Source organism: Panthera uncia, chromosome D2, assembly GCF_023721935.1.
Source record: "Panthera uncia isolate 11264 chromosome D2, Puncia_PCG_1.0, whole genome shotgun sequence".
In the NCBI taxonomy this organism is placed as follows: domain Eukaryota; kingdom Metazoa; phylum Chordata; class Mammalia; order Carnivora; family Felidae; genus Panthera; species Panthera uncia.
The window spans coordinates 50,194,133-50,217,823 of record NC_064818.1 but is presented as its reverse complement, the minus strand read 5'-3'; positions in this window follow the sequence as shown (position 1 = coordinate 50,217,823).

Below are 23,691 nucleotides of genomic sequence, written 5' to 3'. Positions count from 1 at the left end.
GCTTTAAGTTATTTTGAAACAGAGAATGAGAGAGTGCAAGCTGGGGAGAGAGGCAGAAAGAGGGAGGGGGAGAGACAGAGAAAGAGAGAGAGAGAGAGAGAGAGAGAGAGAGAGAGAGAGAATTCCAAGCAGGCTCCACACCGCCTGCAAGCAGCCAGATGTGGGATGTGGGGCTCGAACCTATGAACCATGAGATCATGACCTGAGCAGAGACCCAGAGTCGGACGCTGAACCAACTGAGCCACACAGGTGCCCCAGAAATCTGTAGTTGGAAATGAAAGACTGAAAATGAAGAAAGACTGAAAATGAAGTATTTAAATATTCATCTTGAGAATTTAGAAAAACAACAGCAAGATACACCTATAAAAGTAGGAGGAAGTAATTAAAGATGTGAACAGAAATTAATTCAATAGAGAGCAAATGCATAGTAGAGAAAAATGACAGGCACAAAAGTTGGGTCTTTGAAAAGACTAGTAAATTTGAGAGACCTCTAGCAAAGTAAGTCAGGGAAAAAAGATAGAGAAAGCACAAAATTCCAATATCAGTAATAAAAAGAGGCCATTGCTATAGATTATATAGGCATTAAAATATAATAAGATGATACACACAGCACAGAGTGTATAGTCAGTCCCATATCAACTAAATACGTTGATTCTGAAATTAAAAACTTTCTCATGAAGAAGTCTTCAGTCCCACATGGCCTTATGGGTAAATCCTTTCAAATATTTCAGGAAGAAATGACATTAATTTTATACAACTCCTCCAGAGAAAAGAAAAAGATGAAACACTTCCAATTCATTTTAAACATAACCTCTGGTACCAAAGCTTGAAAAGGACATTAAGAAATGAAATGAAAATTGGCCTATAAGGCCAATCTCTTCTAAGAAGAGATATGCAGGGGCGTCTGTGTGGCTCAGTCGGTTAAGCGGGTGACTCTTGAATTTAGGTCAGATCACGGCATCATGGTGGTGGGACTGAGCTCAGAGTCGAACCCTGTACTGGGTGTGGAACCTGCTTAAGATTCTCTCTCTCCCTCTCCCTCTGCCCTTCCCCTGCTGGTGCACACATTTGCATGCTTTCTTCCTCTCTCTCTCAAAAAAAAGAAGAGATATGCAGAAATTCTAAACAAAATATGAGTAAATTTAATCGATCAATGTGTACATAGGATGATGTATAATGACCAAACTGACTTTTGTTGAGGTTGGTTTGACATTTGAAAATTACCAGTGTATGGGGCGCCTGGGTGGCGCAGTCGGTTAAGCGTCCGACTTCAGCCAGGTCACGATCTCGCGGTCTGTGAGTTCGAGCTCCGCGTCAGGCTCTGGGCTGATGGCTCGGAGCCTGGAGCCTGTTTCCGATTTTGTGTCTCCCTCTCTCTCTCTGCCCCTCCCCCGTTCATGCTATGTCTCTCTCTGTCACAAAAATAAATAAAAAACGTTGAAAAAAAAATTAAAAAAAAGAAAATTACCAGTGTAACTCACCATATTAACAGAAAAAAGAAGAAACTCATGATCATCTCAGTAGATGCAGAAGAAACATTTGATCACGCAAAAACCATTCGTGATAATTTTTTTAATGTTTATTTATTTTTGAGAGAGAGAGAGAGAGAGAGAGAGACAGAGTATGAGCAGGGGAGGGGCAGAGAGAGAGAGAGGGAGAGGGAGAGAGAGACAGAATCCTAAGCAATCTCCAGGCTCTGAGCTGTCAGCACAGTTTGAGCTGGGCTCAAACTCACGAGTGTGAGATCATGACCTGAGCTGAAGTTGGACGCTTAACCAACTGAGCCACCCAGGTGCAATAAAACCATTCATGATAAAAACTCTTAGCAAATTTAGAGTAGAAGGAATTTCTTTTATCTGACAAGGAATATCTGCAAAAAACCTATGGGAAATATAATATTCAAGAGTGAGTTATTTACAAACCCTCCCTTGAGATGGGCAGTGAGACACGGTTACCTTTTTTTTTTTAAAGGTTTATTTTTGAGAGAGAGAGAGCGAACAAGCAAGCGGGGGAGGGGCAGAGAGAGAAGGAGACACAGAATCCGAAGCAGGCTCCAGGCTCTGAACTGAGCTGTCAGCACAGAGCCCCACACGAGTGGGGTTCGAACCCGCGAATGGTGAGATCATGTCCTGAGCTGAAGTTGGACGCTTAACCAGCTGAGCCACCCAGGCGCCCCGACAAGGTTACCTTTTATTACCACTGCTACTCAGTACTATACTAGAGGTCCCAGGCAGTCCAAAAAAGGAAAAGGAAGAAGGGAACACATTAATCTCAGATGTCATGATGGTATATGTAGAACATCCAAAAGTGTTCATGAATTATTAAAACTAAATTTAAGCAAGGTTGTAGGATACATGTAGGATACATGATCGAAATGTAAAAATCAACTTGTATTTTTATCTACCAGTCACAAATAGTAGCAAATGAAATTTAAAAAGATGAAATCTCCAATTGCATCAAAAACATCACATACCTGGCAATAAATATAATAAAAGTTGGTCAAGACCATCACACCAAAGAACTACAAATCACTATTGAGAGAAACTAAAGACGATCAAATTAACAGAAGTCAGAGGAGGTGAAAGAGGAGTCACAGGAAGTTGGAACAATTGCAGGCCCCACGCGGTTCCCAGGTCAACAAGGGGAGCCGTGAGGTAAGAGAGAGAAGGGACAACGTGTACCAGCTAGAACAGTGCCTGCTGCGGAGTTCTAAACATGAAAATCATGGCTGCTGCGTCGCTTCTGCCCTCCAAATCTCAGGGTGGGGGGGCAGGGGGAGGGAAGAAAAGTAGGGGCACCTGGGTGGTGCAGTCGGTTGAGCATTCAACTTCAGCTCAGGTCATGATCCCACAGTTCATGAGTTCGAGCCCCTCGTCAGGCTCTGTGCTGACAGCTCAGAGCCTGGAACCTACTTCGGATTCTGTCTCTCTCGCTCTCTCTCTCTGCCCTTCCCCTGCTCGTACTCTCTCTCTCTCTTTCTCAAATAAATAAACATTAAAAAAATTTTTTTAAAGAATTATTTCTACTAATCAAATAACAAGTCATTAAATACTAATACGTAACAAAGCATTTAAAGGGAAGAAACAATCTCATTGATAACCAGAGGAGAAACTGTGTAGCACATGATAAATTCTACTCAGTAGATTATATTTTAACTTAAAAATACTATCACTTGGAGAAAAGATATAAAACAAATGCCAACTATAAATAGCAATAGCCAATTGCTTCTCCCAAACGTCATGCACAATTTTTAGAACCAACAAGTACTTTAAAAATTAAAAAAATTATTTAATTTAATTTACTTATTCTTTTAATGTTTTTATTTTCGAGAGAGAGAGACAGAGCATGAGCTGGGGGTGGGGGGGTGGGGGTGGGGAGAGGCAGAGAGAGAGGGAGACACAGGATTCGAAGCAGGTTCCAGGCTCTGAGCTGTCAGCACAGAGCCTCATATGGGGCTCAAACTCACAAACCATGAGATCATGACCTGAACCGAAGTCGTACACCCAACCAACTGAGCCACCCAGGAGCCCCTAAAAAAAAAAAATTAATGTTTATTCATTTATTTTGAGAGTGAGAGAGAGAGAGAGAGAGAGAGAGAGAATCCCAAGCTTGCTCCGTGCTGTCAGCACAGAATCAGATGTGGGGCTCAATCCCACAAACTGTGAAATCATGTCCTGATTTGAAATCAAGAGTCAGATGCTTAACCGACTGAGCCACTCAGGTGCCCAACAGGTATTTTTTGTTCTGAGACTATGAACGACAATTACAAGAGATAATTTTTTATATATGTCTTTCAGTCTTTCTTCTGGGAGAAAGTCCTTATTTCTTCAAGAATATTTTCAGGTGCTGTTTAAGGCAACAAACCAGAGAATGGTAAAGAAGTCCCAAAGGTCTAATGCACAGTAACAGTGACCAGAAACAGCAATATTGTTTTACCATCATCAAACTTGCTATGAGACTAGAACTTAAGTATTCCAATTAAATGACAAACATGTAACATGATAGAGGTGCTAATTATCACTACAGTCACATTACAGCATATGAATGTAACAGATTAACATGTTGACGCCTTAAATTGACACAGTTATAGGTCAAATATGTTTCAACCCAAAAAAGAAAATAACAAAGAAAAATTTCAACTTGAAACACGATTTCTCTCCTGTTTTTAAAAAGCACATTATATTTGCATTTATTGGCTTTTTCTACAGTGGGGGGTAAAAAAATGGAATCACAGAAGGTTTGTATGAGTAAGTATACTCACCTCTCTGAAAGGCAGGCTTTAAAACTTGTAAATTGCCACCAGCTGGCATAGCTCTTACAGTTCTTGGTAAAGACCGCCATCTAGTGGAAACAGTTCTGCTGAGTTTTAAAGACCCGTTAAATAGGATGAATATGAACCTTCTTCAGCCCAACTGCAATCCATAATGTTGGTTCAAGGTATAGAAAAAAAAAAAAGTATTCAGTTTTCAGTCGCTTCCTTGTTTTACGTGCAGGTCTGGAAGTGAAGTGGGAGGCAGGCTGTGGGGTAGGGAGAGAAACTGGTGCCTTGCACTAATACATGCGAAAGAGAGAACAGGTGCTTTGCAGTTAGTTGTGATGTAGGAACTTCAGTTAGCTAGTGGCCATCAACTCAGAGATCTAGGATAATAAGCATTCCTTTAAGTTGAGGGTTTAAACAACCAGAGCAATATGTCAACTATACTAAAAAAAACACAGAAAAAAAGAATACTAAATAAGAAAAAAAAAAAAACCCAAAAACAAAAAACAAGCCAGGGGTGCCTGGGTGGCTCAGTTGGTTAAGTGTCAGATTTCAGCTCAGGTCATGATTTCACAGGTTGGTGAGTTTGAGACAGCTCAGAGCCGGGAGCCTGCTTTGGATTCTCTGTCTCCCTTTCTCTCTGCCCCTCCCTGGCTCGCGCTCTTTCTCTCTCTCTCTCAAAAAATGACTTAAAAGGAAAAGTTAAAAAATCTTTAAAAATCAAACAAAACAAACCCAAAAGCATTGTACTATGCCAAATGTACCCAAAGTTTCCAATGCTGAGAAAGAATGGGGTAAATCGGACTCTGAATTAGGGGTGAGAAGATCTGTGTTCGGTCTGCTTCTCGTGTGTCTAATCTATATGACTCTGCTCATTTTACTTACCTAAACTACAGTTTTCTTATTTATAAAAATAGTATGGCATAGTAATAATATCTACTTCCATGACTCCTAAGTAGGAAGAGAATGACTCTGCCTCTGGTTCCTGCCTGAAACCTTGGATGCTAGCTGTAGATAAGTGGTGTGCAGGAACAGAGTAAAACACTCTCTCATCATAACTTATTATAAGTCTGTGTTTCTCTTTTTGGGGGGAGAGGAAGGGAAGAGAGAGAATCTTTAGCAAGCTGGGAGCCCGACGTGGGGCTCGAGCTCATGACCGTGAGATCTGTGACCCGAGCCATAATTGAGGGTCAAATGCTTAACCGACTGAGCCCCCCCCCCCCCCCCCCGGGCACCTCTCTCTTTTAATGTCCATGGCCAACTTAATGGAGTTTTAGAGCATATACAATGAGTCAATTTTAAGTTTACAATCTATTAGCATTTTAAAAAGTAAAGCATATTAAAATTAATAATCTCTGACAGGTTTGATCATGGCTGACCTGAACTGCAGTTCGGGTTTTATGTAGCTGTTTTCTTACTCTTTGTTTTCTTCTAAGTTAGAACATGCTAATTCACAATTACAAGTCATCAGAAGTGGGAACAAATGTTTGCCGACTTTGTCAGATAGTTTTGGATTTTTGGACTGAATACAGATCCAAAACTGTGGGGAGATCCAAAAGTGTGGGGAGATTTTTCTCTGAACAGCACATTTGGTTCTCAGTCAGATGCTAATGTTTCAAGTATTTCAAACATTTGAATATCTAATAACACTCTTTGGTTGTGTGTGGCTCTAAGAAATATTTCTTGATGGGGCGCCTGGGTGGCTCAGTCGGTTGAGCGTCCGACTTGGGCTCAGGTCATGATCTCCCAGTTTGTGAGTTCGAGCCCCATGTCAGGCTCTGTGCTCACAGCTCAGAGCCTAGAGCCTGCTTCGGATTCTGTGTCTCCCTCTCTCTGCCCCTGCTCTGCTCGTGCTCTGCCTCCCCACCCCCCCCTCAAAAAAAAAAAACATTAAAAAAAGAGAGAAATATTTCTTGATGTTCTCTTGTAGCATCTGGTTGCAGTTTTAAGATCTGCCCATTAATATACCATAGGTTTCTTTCTTTGAAGAATAAAGAGAATCAAGGGCTGGCAGAGTACAATTCTTGACTATTGAATCATTTTCACTGCAATTCAGTTTTCTTATGAAATCTTAGCATGTTAACTTCAGCATTATGACCATCATGATATTTTTAACCTTAAAATAAGAAGTTCTGGCTATTCAAGATACTAGGCATATTTCTGAGATGTGCAGCTTAAGGAAGCCATTTGAAATCTTAAAAAGGGTCTTTACAAGCATGATGAGAATCTAGAACAATATTTTATTCTCAGCATTTTAAACACTGTGTGATCAAACGGCTACTTTGACATGAAAAAACAATTTTACTCTTAAAATTTCCTCTCATCACAAACATGAAATATTAGCTGCACCTTGGGGCGCCTGGGTGGCTCAGTCAGGTAAGCATCCAACTCTCCGTTTTGGCTCAGGTCGTGATTTCACGGTTCGTGGGTTCAAGCCCCACGTTGGGCTCTGTGCTGACAGTGCAGGGCCTGCTTAGGATTCTCTTTCCCTCTCTCTCTGTCCCTCCCCTGCTCATGCTCTCTCTCTCTCTCTCAAAATAAATAAACAAAAAAATATTAGCTGCACCTTGATGATTGTCACACTTGTCACCATTTCCTTTACACTGAGTAAAGACTGGGAGGCAGGAGTACATAGCTGGCTGGGCTCTGTGGCTGGCCATGGCAGCCTGTGGATTGGCTCTGGGCTGCCGCGTCTTTGATTTGCACAGAAGCACATCCCCTGCTCTAACGTATAGCTGCTACTCTGTCACTACCAGATCCGTTATCCATTTTCCGTTTCACACCACAGACTCACAAAATATTTGTTAACCACGGTCTCGTTCCGTGTAGCATGCATTTGCTGTGATAAACGCATGAAGCCATCAAGGGCCTCTCCATTATCTAATATATACCTAATATATAATATCTATCTATTATCTATCATCATAATGTATAGAATCATGTAATATCAGGTGTACAATGTTAAAGGTGACTCATAATTTCAGTGATTTTGAGCAACTGTAATTTTTTTTTTTTTTTGAGAAAGAGAGGGCACAAGTGAACGAGGGGCAGAGAGAGAGGGAGAGAGAGAGAATCCCACAAGGGGCAGAGAAAGAGAGAGAGAGAGAGACAGAGAGAGAGAGAGAGAGAAGCAGGGCTTGTGCTCACCTGAAGTGGGGCTCAAGCTCACAAACCATGAGATCACAAACTACGCTGAAGTCAGGCATTTGACCGACTGAGCCACCCAGGCGTCCCGGTTTTGGGCAACTACAGAGTGAGATATCTTCTGGCATGGATACGTGATAGTAATGGCCTTCCACAACTGTGTTCCAGATATTCAGACTCCAGTAGTCTTATCTGACAAAGAAATTTTGCCAGTAGGTTGTTATGCTTTATTCTAAGAGAAAAACACCACTTTTACTGATCGTGGTTCTTGTCACAAAGTTCCTATCAACTGTATAACTTACACCTGTTTTTACTACAAGGCCTGCAACTTGGAGCAAGGCCTCTGTAATGTCAGCCTCTTTTTCGCCTTTAGCAACCAAAATTCCTCATTTTAGGACAATGTAAGCATTATCTTACGCACATTGGGCTTACTGAAAAGATCTGGGTGCTTTAATCGGAAACAACCCTGATGTTTCAAAGGCGTGAACTATTTGACACATTGCTATAACAGATGCTGCTCTGGAAACTAAGCAAATGGATTGCCAGTTTTCAGAAATCTTATATTCAGATACCAACCGTACTTAATTGTGATTTTCTTTTGTAGTTCTTGTATGGAATAATCATGCTCAGCGATGTCTCTGAACCAACTCTAGTTTTTTTTTTTTTTAACTTTATTTGTTTAATTTACATACAAGTTAGCATGTGGTGCAACCATGATTTCAGGAGTAGATTCTTTAATGCCCCTTTCCCAGTCCGACCATTCCACCTCCCGCTACCTCTCCGGCAACGCTCTGAACCAATTCTAGTTATGTATTCACGCTGTAGACTTGTGGTATAGGTTTTTAAAGTTTTTTTTTAAAGTTTTTATTTAAATTCTAGTTACCTAACAGTGTAATACTAGTTAAGGTGTATAATGCAATGATGCAACACTTCCATAGGTCACCTGATGCTCATCACAGCAAGTGCACTCCTTGATCCCCACCAGCTACTTAACCCATCGCTGCCCCCCCCCCCATCCCCTCTGGTAACCATCAGTTTGTTTGCTATAATTACGAGTCTGTTTCTTGGTTTCCCTCTCTTTCTCTCTCTCTCTTCCCCTCTTTTTCTTTTGCTTGTTTGTTTTGTTTCTAACATTTCACCTATGAGTGAAATCATATGGCATTTGACTTTCTCTGACTTATATCGCTAAGCATAATACTTGCTAGCTTCATCCATGTCATTGCAAATGGCCAGATATCATTCTTTTTTATGGCTGAGTAATATTCCGTTGTATATATATACCACATCTTTTTTATCCATTCACCAGTTGATGGATACTTAGTCTGTTTACACAGTTTGGCTATTGTAAATAATGCTGCTTATAAACATTGAGGTTCATGTATCCCTTTTTAAAAAAAAATTATTTATTCTGAGAGGGAGAGAGAGAGAGAGAGAGAGAGAGAGTATCCCAAGCAGGCTCTTCACTGTCAGAGCAGAGCCCGACTTGAGGCTCAAACCCATGAACCATGAGATCATGACCTGAGCTGAAATAACCAACTGAGCCACCCAGGTGCCCCTGCATGTATCCCTTTGAATTAGGATTTTTGGATTCTTTGGGTAAATAGCCAGTAGTGCCTTTGCTCCATCATAGGATAGTTCTATTTTTAACTTTTTACTGTTTCCCATGATGGCTGCACCAGTTTGCAAGGAATAGTTATTTATAATAGCACATGATTTCTTTGATTTATAAGATTATGGATTTTGATAGAACCTTCTTTATTTACTTAGAAATGAGTCTAAAATGTCATTTACTCCATCTTTATTTTCAGAATGAATTGCCTTTTCACTACGGGCAAACTACATATGGCAAAAATATAAAACGTTAGTACGTTTTTGGGGGGGGGTAGCTTTTACTTTTCAAAAATTAATTTTTAAAAGCTTTTATCATAAATTACTAAATTTTGGTTTGTTAATTTTGCACTAAAGCTGGCTTTTGATGCTGTAGCTTTTGCTTAAAAAAACTAAGTAGCTTTGTTAAAATAGAGGAGTGGAATTCTTTCTAAACACCACTTCCCTATGATGAAGACAAACGGTTTTTTTTTTAAGTTTTAAAATTTATTTTGAGATAGAGGAAGCATGCATGAATGAGGGATAGTCAGAGAGACAGGAAGAGAGAGAATCCCAAGCAGGCTCCATACTGTCAGTGCAGAGCCTGACGCTGACCTTGAACTCATGGAATCGTGAGATCATGACTTCAGCCAAAGTCGGATGCTTAACTGACTGAGCCACCCAGGCGCCCCCAAATATTTTTTTTTAAGTAACATTTAAAATTTTTACCATTTCTGTTCTTAAAACAAATAAAGAAACAAAATTATTATGATCCTTAGGTTCATTTCCCTAACTGGTTCAATTACCAGCTACTCTAGAATCCTTAGGTTTGCTCACAGCTGTGTCCATAGTCTCATGTCATGGCCCTGTGTTTATATATCTTTCCTCATAACTCTTCGCCTGTAAACTACATAAATAAACAAACAAAAAGCTCTTCTCTTTTGCAACTATAAAGGGACTTTTAATTTTTTTAAATCTTTTTTTAAACATTTATTCATTTTTGAGAGACAGAGTGAGACAGAGCATGAGTTGGGGAGGGGCAGAGAGAAGGAGACACATAATCCAAAGCAGGCTCCAAGCTGTCAGCAGAAAGCCTGATGCGGGGCTCGAACCCATGGACCCAGGAGATCATGATCTGAGCCAAAGTCAGATGCTTAAACGACTGAGCCACCCAGGCACCCCCATACAGGGACTTTTTAGGTTGGTCTCATTCTCAAAGACCAGCTGTTAGCTTCCCTCTTGAGGTAGAAACTAAAAAAGAGCTGATAGTCCTGTAAAACATTCCTACAGTGTTTTTTTTTCTTTTAAAAATCAAGAAATGGTTCTTCAACTGTTAGTGAAAACTTGGATTAAAAAAAGACTTTACTTCTGTTCATTTTCTTTGACTACTTGCTTTCCAGGGACATCTATAATCTTCTTTAGGTAAAGTTGTCCTGGGTATGTTTCCTTGACTGGGTGCTTTAGTATTATAATGATGTCAATGATCCAAAACTTCATATGTAAATTCAGTGTAATCCCAATAAAAATTCCAGTTGGCTATTTTGAGGAATTTGATCAATGTTTGAAGTTGTATGGGAGAATAAAGATCCACAAGTAGCTAAGATAGGAATAAAAAAAAAAAAAAAGACTCTCCCTTTGAGATATAAAGACAAATCACAAACTATAATAATAAAAACAGTGCAATATTGACACAAGAATAAACAGACCAAAAGGACATAACAGAGAGATCATAGACAGACCCATGTATACCGAGTATTTAATATATAATGAAGGTGACACCATAAATCAGTGGCGAAAAAAATGGATTTAATTAGCAGTGGTATTGGGAAAATTGGCTCAGTACATGACGAAAAATGAAACTGGATCCTTACCTAAGCTCATATCCAAATTTGGATTCAGATGGTTGAAAGACCTAAATGAGAAAGGTAAGTTACAAAGCTAATAGAAGAAAACTTAAGAGGATATTCTTTTGTAACCCAGGGAGAAGGAAAGGCTTAACAAAACTCCAAAAGCACAAATCATAAGACAAAGATATGACATCAAAATTAAGCATTCCCACAAAGGATATTGTGGAGAAAATTAATAGGTGACACAATATATTTTCAAATTTTAAAATTGACAAGGAAAATTATATTTAATATATCCAAAGAACTACAAATCACCAAGACAAAGACAATAATTCCAATAGGAAAATGTGCAAAGGATATGAACAGAAATGGCCTTACTTATAGTACAGGAAATTCCAATGAGCAAATTAAGAAATGCATCAGGATCTGAGAAGTTCAGGTTAAAACAATGAGATATCAGTTTTCATTTATTAGAAAGCCATGTCATGCCTAGTGTGATGTTACAGGAACTCCCAGGTACTGTTAGACAGTTGTTACCCAGCAGTATTTGATAAAATTAGAGGCTTACAGCAAGTATATTATACATATATACTAGTACGTGGTATAGAGTCATATTGCTAGTATATGCAGTTCTGCTCTTGGGTATATATGTCAAAGAAATTTCACACAGGTAAATATGGGAACTCATCTAAAAAATTAAAAAAAATTCTTTTAATGTTTTTATTTATTTTTGAGACAGAGACAGAGCATGAGCAGGGAGGGGCAGAGAGAGAGGGAGACACAGAATCGGAAGCAGGCTCCAGGCTCCGAGCTGTCAGCACAGAGCCTGATGCGGGGCTCGAACCCATGGACTGTGAGATCATGGACCTGAGCCGAAGTTGGACGTCCAACCAACCGAGCCACCCAGACACCCCACACATAAAGACTTTCATTTCAGCATTATTTGTAGTGGTAGGTGGCTGGATGCTCTCTTGAGTGCCCATCGTTGGGAAAGTGGTTAGGTAAAACATGGTGGTTGTACACCACGGGAACAAAGCAAGAATTGGAAATAACTAAGTAGATTTACACTTGGCAATAGAGATGAATTTAAAAAGCATAGTGCAGGGGAGCCTGGGTGGCTCAGTAGGTTAAGTGTCTGACTTCGGCTCAGGTCATCATATCACGGTCCGTGAGTTCGAGCCCCGCATAGGGCTCTGTGCTAACAGCTCAGAGCCTGGAGCCTGCTTCAAATTCTGTGTCTCCCTCTCTCTCTGACCCTCCCCGTTCATGCTCTGTCTCTGTCTCAAAAATAAATAAACATTAAAAAGAAAAGCATAGTGCAGAGTGACAAAATAAGAAATGAAAACATACAGAGTAATACTATTTAAATAAATTAAAATCATCTCTCACACAAAACAATATATTTCACAAGTACACTTAACAAACAAAAAGATACGCATCCAACTGATTGGTATGGCTGCCTCTCAGAGGATGGAGGAGAGAGGCATGAAGAATGGGGATTAAAGGGAATCAATAAATAAAATAAGGGCGAGCCCTTGCACAGACATCTGATGATAATGGACCATGAAGTGAAGAATATGATTAACTCAACCCTGGGGCATTTACCATATCCTCCCACCTCCGCAGATTAAAAAAAACTCCCTCGCCCTTTCATCATGTATTTGCTTTGCATGTATGTCTAATCTCTTCAGATAAAGTTGTTCCAAGCAAGTTTGGGCACACCTGATTTAGAAAGTCTCGCTTTTGAACAGGAGCTGTGAAGGACTACGTTGTAAGTTTTATATTTTCCCCAAACGACAACAATAAGAAACAAAGCAATCCTCCAACCCCAAACCAAAAAATAAATAGAATAAGAAAGAGTGAGATATACTATACAATGCTATTTACATAAATTAAAATTACATGCCCACAAAACAATATCTTATGCAAGAACACCGATAAACAAAGATATTCGTTTAACTCTTTGCTCTACAGGAGTGGAAAGAATGCTCACATACATCCCTTTTGGCTCATAATAGTAAGAATGGAAATTTGAAGGTTAAGAGGGGGTTTGAAGGAAATTCACGGAATTCTAGGCACTGAACTAGATGTTTCACATATTTTCTCTCATTTCATCCTCACAACAGTCTTGTGAAGGGAGTTATTATCTCTATTTTACAAAGGAAGAAAACGGAAACCCAGAAAAGCTAATGTCACAGCAATGGAGTGGTAGAATTGGGACTCAAATCTTGATTAATTCTTAGGAAAAGGTCAATAAAAATTAGGGGCATGCTTGAATCTTTTTGGCCTGGTCTTCATACTAGACAGCTAAGCCGTAAATAATAGGATGTTGGTAGAAGTTATTTATTGTTTCTGCAGCTTGATATATCACATTATATCCTTCTAAGACCCTACGGAAAAATGAAGCCCAGAAGGGGAGTAACTTAACCTGTAATTAGAAGCATTTATTTTTTCAGTTTCCCTAGCTTATGTGGTATTTTTCCATGGCCTTTGAAAAGATATTCGTTACTCTTTAACTGTATTAAAAATAGAAAGAAACAGTGGTCTGGTTTGTACATATCATGCTGCAATCGAAGAGATCTCACTCTCCAGCTAGTTACTCATTAAATGGAGCATATGATAATCGGATATTTGACACCGGAATTGATTAGAGTTGAAGTTGGCGCTCCGGATTGCCTATTAAAACTCATGTCATTGAATCCAGTAGAAAAGAGTTTAGGGGTGCCGGGGTGGCTCAGTTGGTTAAGCTTCTGACTTAGGCTCAGGCCATGATCTTACAGTTTGTGAGTTCAAGCCCCACATTGTACTGTCTGCAGTCAGTACAGAGCCCGCTTCAGATCCTGTCTCCCTCTCTCTGCCTCTCTCTCTCTCTCTCAAAAATTAATAAACATTAAAAAAAGAAGAGTTTATAATAGTTCTATTGTATTACCCTATCATAATGTGATATAGGCATAATGTGAATATGCAACTTTCCAGAAGAAAAGTTGCCTGTGAAAATTTTTACATTTCTCTTTATATAATAATAAATATTAAATGCATCTGTATTCAGACTCATAAGGAAATAAATGATCTATTGAGTCGAGTCCTATTCACATCCAGTTTTTAATATACTGATCTTAAAAATCTCAATTTTATATTACTCAAAATTCAGTTTAGTTTTAAAAATTTCTGTTTGTTCAGGTAGAGGAAAGGAAAAAGTGAGGCCAGGGAACAGAAAAGGGCAACTGGAAAATGCAGTAGCTACTGGTGACAAAAAATATTTCTTTTCATTGAGAAGGGAAAGAAAATAGTCCAAAAAGAAACGTAAAAATCAGAAACGTAAAACTTTGTCATCGGCACGGGGGGTAGAAGGAACATGAATTTGGCTTTTGCTTTGTTAAAAAATTTGTTTTCAAATGAAGTGTCTTGGTGAGTGTGTGGGTGCAAGATGAGAAACAATCAGAAGTTTGGCTTTTTGTTTTGGGTGATGTATTTCCAAGGCTACCGGCCCACCCTGGAAAAGCTTACTCGACATGTTCTCTGCCAAAGACAGCAGCTAATGACTGCAGTAAAGGGAAACAGGCAGTGTCCACATTTGCAGAAGAATATTGTCTTCCTTTTACATCACGGACTGGCACCCTTTTGAAACTAGGGTGCCAAGCTTCCTCCTCCCTTCCCTTTGGCGTGTTGGAGGCAGCTCATGGAGAAGAGTCTTTGGACATGATTTCCAAACAGGGAGGGAGCAGGATGGCCCGCTAACACTGAGGCGGAGGAAGAAGCACGCCGGTTGCCAAGTTTGGTCAGCGAGGCAGGTAGCAGACGGTCACAGGCAGCAGGGAGGTGGGCACGTGTTGGCAACCAATTCTGATAAGGCATAGATGCTATTGGTTGCCAATCCATGTTCTGATTTAAAACAGATAGTTTTGATGATGGGGGGAGTAGCAGCGCTGGGTTAGCGGGGAGAGGAGTGGGACTGGGTAGGGATGGTTAATGTCCGACCGAATGAGGTCTTGTGTGGCTCTTCCCTTGCCCGTTAGGAGACACTTTGCCAGGAGCGATTCGTTAAGATTGGTGGGCTCCTGCCGAACTTCATAAAGGAACATTTGGTTCTTCATTTATTGATGCTGATGATAGTATGGTACTTTACAACTTAATCCAAGATTTACCTCTAGCCTCACAGTTTGCTGAGAACTCTTGAAACATAAAATAATTTTCTTCACACATTCATTTGCACACTGCTCATGTAAACCGGCAGGTCAGGGGTTCAAAAGTTATTCTTTGCATTCTTACCGTTCTAGTTGCAATGTGGGAGATTAAAACAGAAGTACGATGCATTCTTGAAGATTTACTTGCGAGTGGGAAATTTTGAGTCTAATAAGAGAGAGAAGCTGTAACTCACATAGAGCAGTTTACAATAAATATACATATTTAAATGAAAGTGTGAATCTAAAAACTAAAAACTCAATTACAAACAGATCCTATTGTGGTTTTGGGTTATTTGGAGGAGATTGGATTTTGACTTGCACTCAAGGTAGGGAGCAGGCTTTAGATAGGAGGAGAAAAGATGTGTTCCATTTGGAAAACAGATGAACCTAAGGGAAGGGAAACAAAAATAATATAAAAACTGGGAGGGGGGGCACCTGGGTGGCTCAGTCGGTTGGGCGTCTGACTTCGGCTCAGGTCATGATCTCAATCTGTGAGTTTGAGCCCCACATGGGGCTCTGTGCTGACAGCTCAGAGCCGGGAGGCTGCTTCGCATTCTGTGTCTCCCTCTCTCTGCCCCTCCCCTGCTCATGCTCTGTCTCTCTCTGTCTCAAAATAAATAAAAAACATTAAAAAAAAAAAAAACAGGGAGGGGGACAAAACATAAGAGACTCATAAATATGGAGAATAAACTGAGGGTTACTGGAAGGGTTGTGGGAGGGGGGATGGGCTAAATGGGTAAGGGGCACTAAGGAATCTACTCCTGAAATCATTGTTGCATTATATGCTAACTAATTTGGATGTAAATTAAAAAAAAATTAAAAATAAAATAAATGGTCAGGGCTTAATTTTAACCTTTAGAAGAAAATATATGATGTACATATACCAGATACAATTCAAAGTAAACAATTTTAGGGGCGTCGGGGTGGCTCAGCCAGTTAAGTGTCTGACTTCAGCTCAGGTCATGATCTTGCGGTCTGTGGGTTCGAGCCCCGTGTCGGGCTCTGTGCTGACAGCTTGGAGCCTGAAGCTTGCTTCGGATTCTGGGTCTCCCTTTCTATCTACCCCTCACCTGCTCACACTCTGTCTCTCTCTCAAAAATAAATAAACATTAAAAAAATTTAAAAAAGTAAACAATTCTAAAACTGTAAAACACAAAACCTGCATATATGATGAAATTAAAATGGTTTATTCCAGATATTCTGGTTGCAGAATTCTGGATAAGTCCATTATAGTTGAATCTCTCTCTGTCTCTGCCTCTCTCTCCTTTGTCTTGCTTGTGTTTTTAAAGACCTACTTACTTTGTCTATTGGGTCATCCAGCAATTGGGAATGTCAAGATCAATTACTTAGCTATAATAAAGAATAAGAATAAAATAAGGAGAGTTTGTTCTTATTTATTTGAGCGGGAAACCTTAGATTAGGAGATAGTGGGAGGTAAATTCAATGAATTGGTGTGGTTGGGTTTTAGAATCTTTAAATGCTCACTAGATGAAAATTATCTGATAAATTATGAGAAGCCATTAAAGGGTGGTGGTAGATGTATAAAGACAGTGGCTTAGTTTATGATCCTTCAGTATCAGTGGGAAGACTGGATAAAGACAGCAGAGGATGGGGTTCCTGGGTGGTTCAGTCAGCTAAGTGTCCGACTTCAGCTCAGGTCATGATCTCATGGTTTGTGGGTTCGAGCCCTGCGTCGGGCTCTATGCTGACAGTTCAGAGCCTGGAGCCTGCTTCTGATTCTGTGTCTTCCTCTCTCTGCCCCTCCCCCTCGCACTCTGTCTCTCTTTCTCTCAAAAATAAATAAACATTAAAACAAAAATTAAAAAAAAAGAGCAGGGGAAGTTGAGACTAGGTGATGAATGAGTAAGATATTGATACACACACACACACACACACACACACACACACCCTTCTTGTAATTTACTCCACTTCCAGGATTATGTCATCCACAAGTTTCTCCCTTTCCTCCTTCCCTTCTTACCTTTTCTTATCTAGAATGTTCCATGTAAGAAAAAATACATTTGTCCTCACAAACACATCTGTAAATAAAAAGATTGAATCAGGATTTCATTTGGCAGTTAATAAGGGGAAACCTAATTACAATAGCTTAAGCCTTAAGAATATTTATTGTTCATTTAATAAGAACTTTGGACACAGGCAGTTCCAGTTTATTCACTGGCTCAATGATGTCATCAAGGACCTACAGTCTTTCTACTTTTCCATTTTACTATCGTCACTGAGTGACTTTTAGCCTTCATGCATGTCACCTCATGGCTGCAAGAGAACTGCTACAACTCTGAATCTTATTTCTTCACACCCATGTCCCAAGGAGAAAGGAAGAGACAAGGCACAAAAGATCGGCTACTTCTAAGACTGTCTTTTTATTTGAGAAGCGAAATCTTTGAGTTGCCTTTCCTTTGAAAAAATCAGATCACATGTCTACTGCATAACAATTGGTGGCAAAGTGGAACAGGATGACCATGTCTAGCCCAGGAAAACCATGATTCATTAGTTGAGATTGGGCTAAATCGATGGCTCTATGCTTACCCAAACAGATCAGAGCTTTGTTATGGAAGGAGGGTATGAGGCTTAAGTGATGGGTAGACAATGAACACTGTCTGCCATAACTATTAGCTTAGAAAAGTAAAAGAAATGATAAAACATGGTAATATAGTATAACTCAAAGCTGGGCAGAGGTCTATGGAAAGTTTACTAACTCAGCAAATACAATTATTGAGCTCCTACTACATGTCAGGCACTTTTTTAGATGTTGGGGATAGAGGGGTAAATAAAATAGCCATGTGTGCCTCTGTGTGTGTGTGTGTGTGTGTGTGTGTGTGTGTTAGATAATCGAGAAATAAATAAAAAAAATAGTACATATCAAACCAAGTAGCAAAGTGTGCAATGAAGTTAGGGAAGGTAAAAGGTAGAGAATGATGGGCAGCAGGCTATGATGACTGAGTAGAGGCCTGAATAAATGTGTCTGGAGGAAGAGTGTTCCAGGTAGAGGGAGCAGCAAACAGAAAGGCTCTGATAAGGCATGTGCTTGGCATGTTTGAGTAACAGCAAGGAGGCTGGCAGTGCTGAACAGAGGGAGCCAGCAGGAGGAGGGTGGCCATAGATGTTGACGAAGTAGCTGGAAGTCAGATCATGCAAGGCCTGGTAGGTTATGCTAATGAGTTTATATTTTATTGTATTTAAGGACACTGGAAGGTTTTGAAAAAAGGAGTAACATGATGAGGTTTGCATTTTTAAAAAGATATCTTCAGCTATTCTTTGGAAAACGGGTTGTAGGGGACAGGATAGAAGCAGAGAGACCAAATAGGAGACTATTGCCACAGCCCGGGCAATAGATGATGCTGACTTACAGCAAGAGAGCAGTGGGGGAGGCGTGAGGAATATTTGGACTTGGAATATATCACACAAGTGGAGCCAACAGTTTGCAAACGGATCAGATGTGGGGTGTGGGAGAAAAGAGAGGAGTCAGGGAGGACTCCAAGGTTTTGATTTAAGTGAATGGGAGAATGGAGATGTCTTATTCAGCCAAAACTTTTTCTCTAGCCATTCTTAGTTTCCAGAAAGGTTGGGGAAGTGATTATTTAGCTTTCCTATCTTCAATAGCAGAGGAAGCCAAGGCACAAAAGGTAGAGATGGATGCCGAGTGAGCTAATCTGTGGTGCCTGCAACATATGTTCTTATAAAAATAGCGTATGCCATTATCATTGATGATTGACTTTGTATCAGTACCTGTCAGTATTTTTTCCCTCTCTGTTCTCAGAGCACATCTTTGCTTGGACAGTGCCTAGTAAGGCCTCCCTGACTTTCATCCTGTGTCAACTTTGGGATTGCTGAGCATGCATTACCCAATCAATTGATTTCTGGATACTTTCAAGGCCGTTCTTTCAAAAAAACCAATCAACTATGTAGAAATTAGACACTCTCCTCTTATGTAACCATTGCTTTTTTTTTTTTTTTGCCTAAAATTTTGTTAACACAGATAGCACTGACATTGTCCTTGAGGCCAGTTTAGAAAAACTGGTTTATTTATTTCCACTCCATTGGTGGCAGATGGAGTTAAGTCTGTGATATATTCCGCAGCAAAGTGTGATTCTGGGAACAGCTGCGGATCACTTTAGAATTTCCTATTTCTAATGTGGTTTTCACACTGAAAAGTCTTGGTGGAAGAAGGTAGAAGTAGGCCTACTCTCACCTTCCTATGCAGGGAACTGTTCAAGCCGGCTCACAACTCATTCTTCAACATTAATTGACCCTGACCATGTGAGTTGGATTATTTGGCTAAATGAGGAAAGCAGTGTTGCAGGTAGAGGAAATGGCCTATGTGAAGACTCAGAAACAGCATGGAGTACTGGCTCATCTAAGAGCCCAAAATAAGTTCAGTGAGACTATTTGTCACCTGTGAGTTCTATGTATAGTACCCAGTGGGGAATAAGGAAACAAGTGCTGAAATCTACCGGTGTGGGGGAGCAGGGGGGTGATTGAGAAAGAAACTGTAGAAGAAGTGGGGCTTGAGATGAATCTTCATGTATTCATTAACCCAATTGTTGAAAAAAACCCAAACAAGCCAAGACCATGTGCCAGATGCTGGCGGAGTACTGGCTATAAAAGTGATGAGATAGGGGTGCCTGGGTGGCTCAGTCAGTTCAGTGTCCGCTCTTGATTTTGGCTCAGGTTATGATCTCATGGTTGTGGGATTGAGCCCTGCATCTGGTCCCTACTGGGCATGGAGCCTGCTTAAGACTCTCCTCCACCACCCCCCCAACCCCGCCTCTGTCTCTCTCCGCCGCTCATGCTCTTTCTCTTAAAAAAAACAACTGTGATGAGCCGAACAAATATTTGCTGGCATCTGTTCTCATGCAGTATATGATCTAGCTCTAGTGGGAAAACACACTAGAAATAATCACATAAATAAGTATATAATACAAACCAAAGTAAATTCTATGAAGGCAAAGTGCAAGACGGTACAACAGAGAGACCTAATTTAGATTGGGGGTGGGTGGGTGGGTGGGTGGTGGTGGCTGGGGAAAGCCTCTTGGAGAGAATGACATTTAAGCTGAGGCCAGAAGGATAAGTAAGGCTCAGGCGGGCAAAGAGCCATGGGAAGTGGTTTGGTGGAGAGAAAAGCACATGTGAACTCCCTGAAGGGTGAGGAGTTTGAGAAGTTTGAGGACTTGCAAGGGGAGCAGTGTGGCTGCAGGAGAATGAGAAACCAGAAGGGATGTGAGGCAAAGCAGGGAACGTACAGGGAGCCAGATATTGTAGAGTCATGGTAAGGATTCTGGACTTTGGTCCCAATTTTGATAGGAAGCCACTAACGAGTTTGGATCAGATTTAGACTTCAAGATATTTTTCTGGCCATTATGTGATGAATGGATCGGGGAAGGGGAAGAGTGGGACTGAGATGTATCCTGAGTCGTCTAGAAAGTTAATGAAGGTGGCTTGGATCAGGCCACATCCTCAGTAGGGGAGGGATTTTAATTTATATTTTCTTTTAAGAGTTTAATTTTTTCACACGTAATTTTAAAATCGTCTTTGTATAGTTTTAAAAAAAGATTTTATTTTGTTTAAGTGATCGCTACACCCAACGTAGGACCCAAACTCACAACTTCAGGATCAAGAGTCACATGTGCCATCACCTGAGCCAGCCAGGCACCCCTAAATAGTCTGTGTGTCATTTAAGTGTAAATGGGCTTTAAAAAAACGTTTATTTATTTATTTTATGAGAGAGAGAGCAGGGGAGAGGCAGAGAGAGAAGGGGAGAGAGAATCCCAAGTAGGGTCTGCACTGTTAGCACAGAGCCCGATGTGGGGCTGGAACTCATGAACCATGAGATCATGACCTGAGCTGAAATCAAGAGTCCGACACTTAACTGACTCAGCCACCTAGGTGCCCCTAAATGAATTTTTTTTGTACAAAAAGCTAAGCAATGACATTTTTTGGACTAATTTTTTCCTACATTCTTTATCATTTATTGAATTTACATATGTTTGTGTGTGTGTACATATATTTCTAAGTTAATCCGTCCTAACACATTTTAGTGTTTATACATCCTACACATACACACACACACACACACACACACACACACACAATTAAACAATAAATTCATACTGTAGGGTTATATATCAGTCAGGGGCCTACCGGGAAGCCACACTCAAGGGGGTTGTTAAAGGGAGCATTTACAGAGGGGTGGAGACAAGGTCAGGGGGACCAGCAGGCTGGAACATCTAGGAACCAGGTATTGCAAGAAACTTTTTCTACTGAGGCTTTTTCTACTGGGTGTCAAGAGGTATGAGGAAGATGTTCATTGGAACCTGGTGACAGTTGTAGCTTCTTGAGGGGCCATCTAATGGGGACTGTGGAGAGAAGTAGAGGAACAGCATGGCAAACCACAGCCCTAATGGGGGCAACAAAAATTCCGATATTTCTCCCCTCTTCTTATCTCTTTCGGGTGGCTCCCATTGGCCAAATGCAAGGAAAGTCACTTTCGCAACTATTTAGTATTATTATGTTTTTGTGCCTTTGCCCATTTGACAGGTGAAAATTTTATCCCATTATTTAATATGCATTTCTCAGATTAATAGTAATTATTATGGTCATTCTTTGTCTATTCATCATTATTATTTCTTAAAAATTCACTGTTCAGCATTTTGCATGTTTTTCTAATGAGGCATATTATTTTGTTAGAGATCCTTTTGTATGTGAATAACTAACCTGTTTTCTGTCACACATGTTGTATTTTTCTCCTCATGATTTGCCTTTTCCTTCTTGTTTGTGGTATTTTCTGTTAGAGAGAAGCTCAAAGTTTTTATTGTCAGTTTTTATATTTTACATTTTAACTTCTTTTGGTTTGTGCTTAAAACACCTGTTGAGTTGATTTGAGATGCTGCTGTCATCATATCCTGGTCCTTTTCTGGATGTTAAACTCTGTTCCACTGATCTGTCTACAATTGCCCACATTCCAGCTTAATGTTTCAGTTATTGTGCTTTCTCAGTACACTTTATTAGCTTGTGGGACAGGTTTCCCTGCATTGATATTCCTTCTCAATATTGTTCTGTCTTTCGTTTTTGTATGCTTATTCTTGCAGATAAAATTTGAATCATGTCAAACTGAAGAGAAATTCTGTTGGCATTTTTATGGCCATGGTGTTGTTTTGGATTCATTTCTACAGAATTGGCATCTTACCCCTGAAGCTTCCTATTCTAGAATCGTAAAATGTCTCCCTAGTTTTCTTTTTTCTTTTTTTTTTTATTTAACAAAAATTTTCAAGTTTATTTATTTATTTAGAGTGAGAGAAAGCAAGCAGGGTAGGGGCAGGGAGAGAGGGGAGGGAGAGAATCCCAAGTAGGCTCTGCACTGTCAGCATGAAGCCCAATGTGGGGCTCGAACTCACGAACTGTGAGATCGTGACCTGGGCTGAAATTAAAAGTCAGATGCTTAACCGACTGAGCCACCCAGGTGCCCCGTGTCTCTAGTTTTCTAAGTTCCATCCATGCCCCCCAATAAAGACTTGCATTTTTTTCCATATTGGGTCTGCAGATTTATTTTAAAGGTATTCTGGAATATTTTCTATTTTTTATTATTAGCAAATATGAAAATGATTATTTCTACATGGTTTGTAACAAACCACCTCCTTACTGGAATTTCTTCTACTAGCCTTTCATTTATCTTTATAACTTTTTCTAGAAAACCAGTTCATGTACAAATAATGACATTTCTATCACCTCTTTTCCAATATTTATATCTCTTATTCAATTTCCTTATTTAATTCTATTAGCTAGAAATGTCAGACTAATTAAAAAATAATAAAAGTAGCAATAGTGGGCATTCTTGGCTTTATGGGAAACCATCTGGTGTTTTACTATGAATACCATTTTGGATCAGCTTGAGAGACTTTTAAAAAATCATGTTATGAAATATTTATAAAATTCTCTTAGAATTAAAAATGCAGAATATTAAAATGTTAATTAAAATTAAAATTTAAATTGATATTAGCAATCAATAATTTCACATTATATAATTTTTGCAGTTACTGCATGAATCTTATGTTATTAAAATATTCTAAAACATACTGCCGGATTCAAATTTTTGATATTTTCTTTAGGCTTTAGAAAAACAAACAAACAAGCTGAAACCCCCTAGCTTTATTGAGGTACAACTGATAGACCCCAAACTGTACCTACTTAAAGTGTGTAAGTTTTGACGTATGTACATAACTGTGAAGCTATTGCCACAATCAGGCCCAAATACTTCCTCATGCCCATTTGTAATCTCTCCCTCTCCCTCCCTGCCCTTCTCCACACTCCACCCCACACCCTGTCCCCAGGCAATTACTGTTCTGCTTGCTGTCATCATAGATTAGTTTCCATTTTCTAGAATTTCATATAAGTTAAATCATACATGAACTCTCTTGGGGAGAGACTGACTTGGAACATTCGTGTACAAGTCTTTGTGTGGACGTAGGCTTTACTTTCTCTTGGGTAGGCGCCTAGTAGTGGAGTGGAGGTAGGTGTATGGCTTTTTTTCAGTTTCAGTGTGTTTTTGAACTATTTTAAACACATAGTGAAGATGAAAAGATTTCTACAGTGACTGCCTTTATACCCACTATAAAATTTATCATTAACATTTTATGTACTTGCTTTATGAGACATC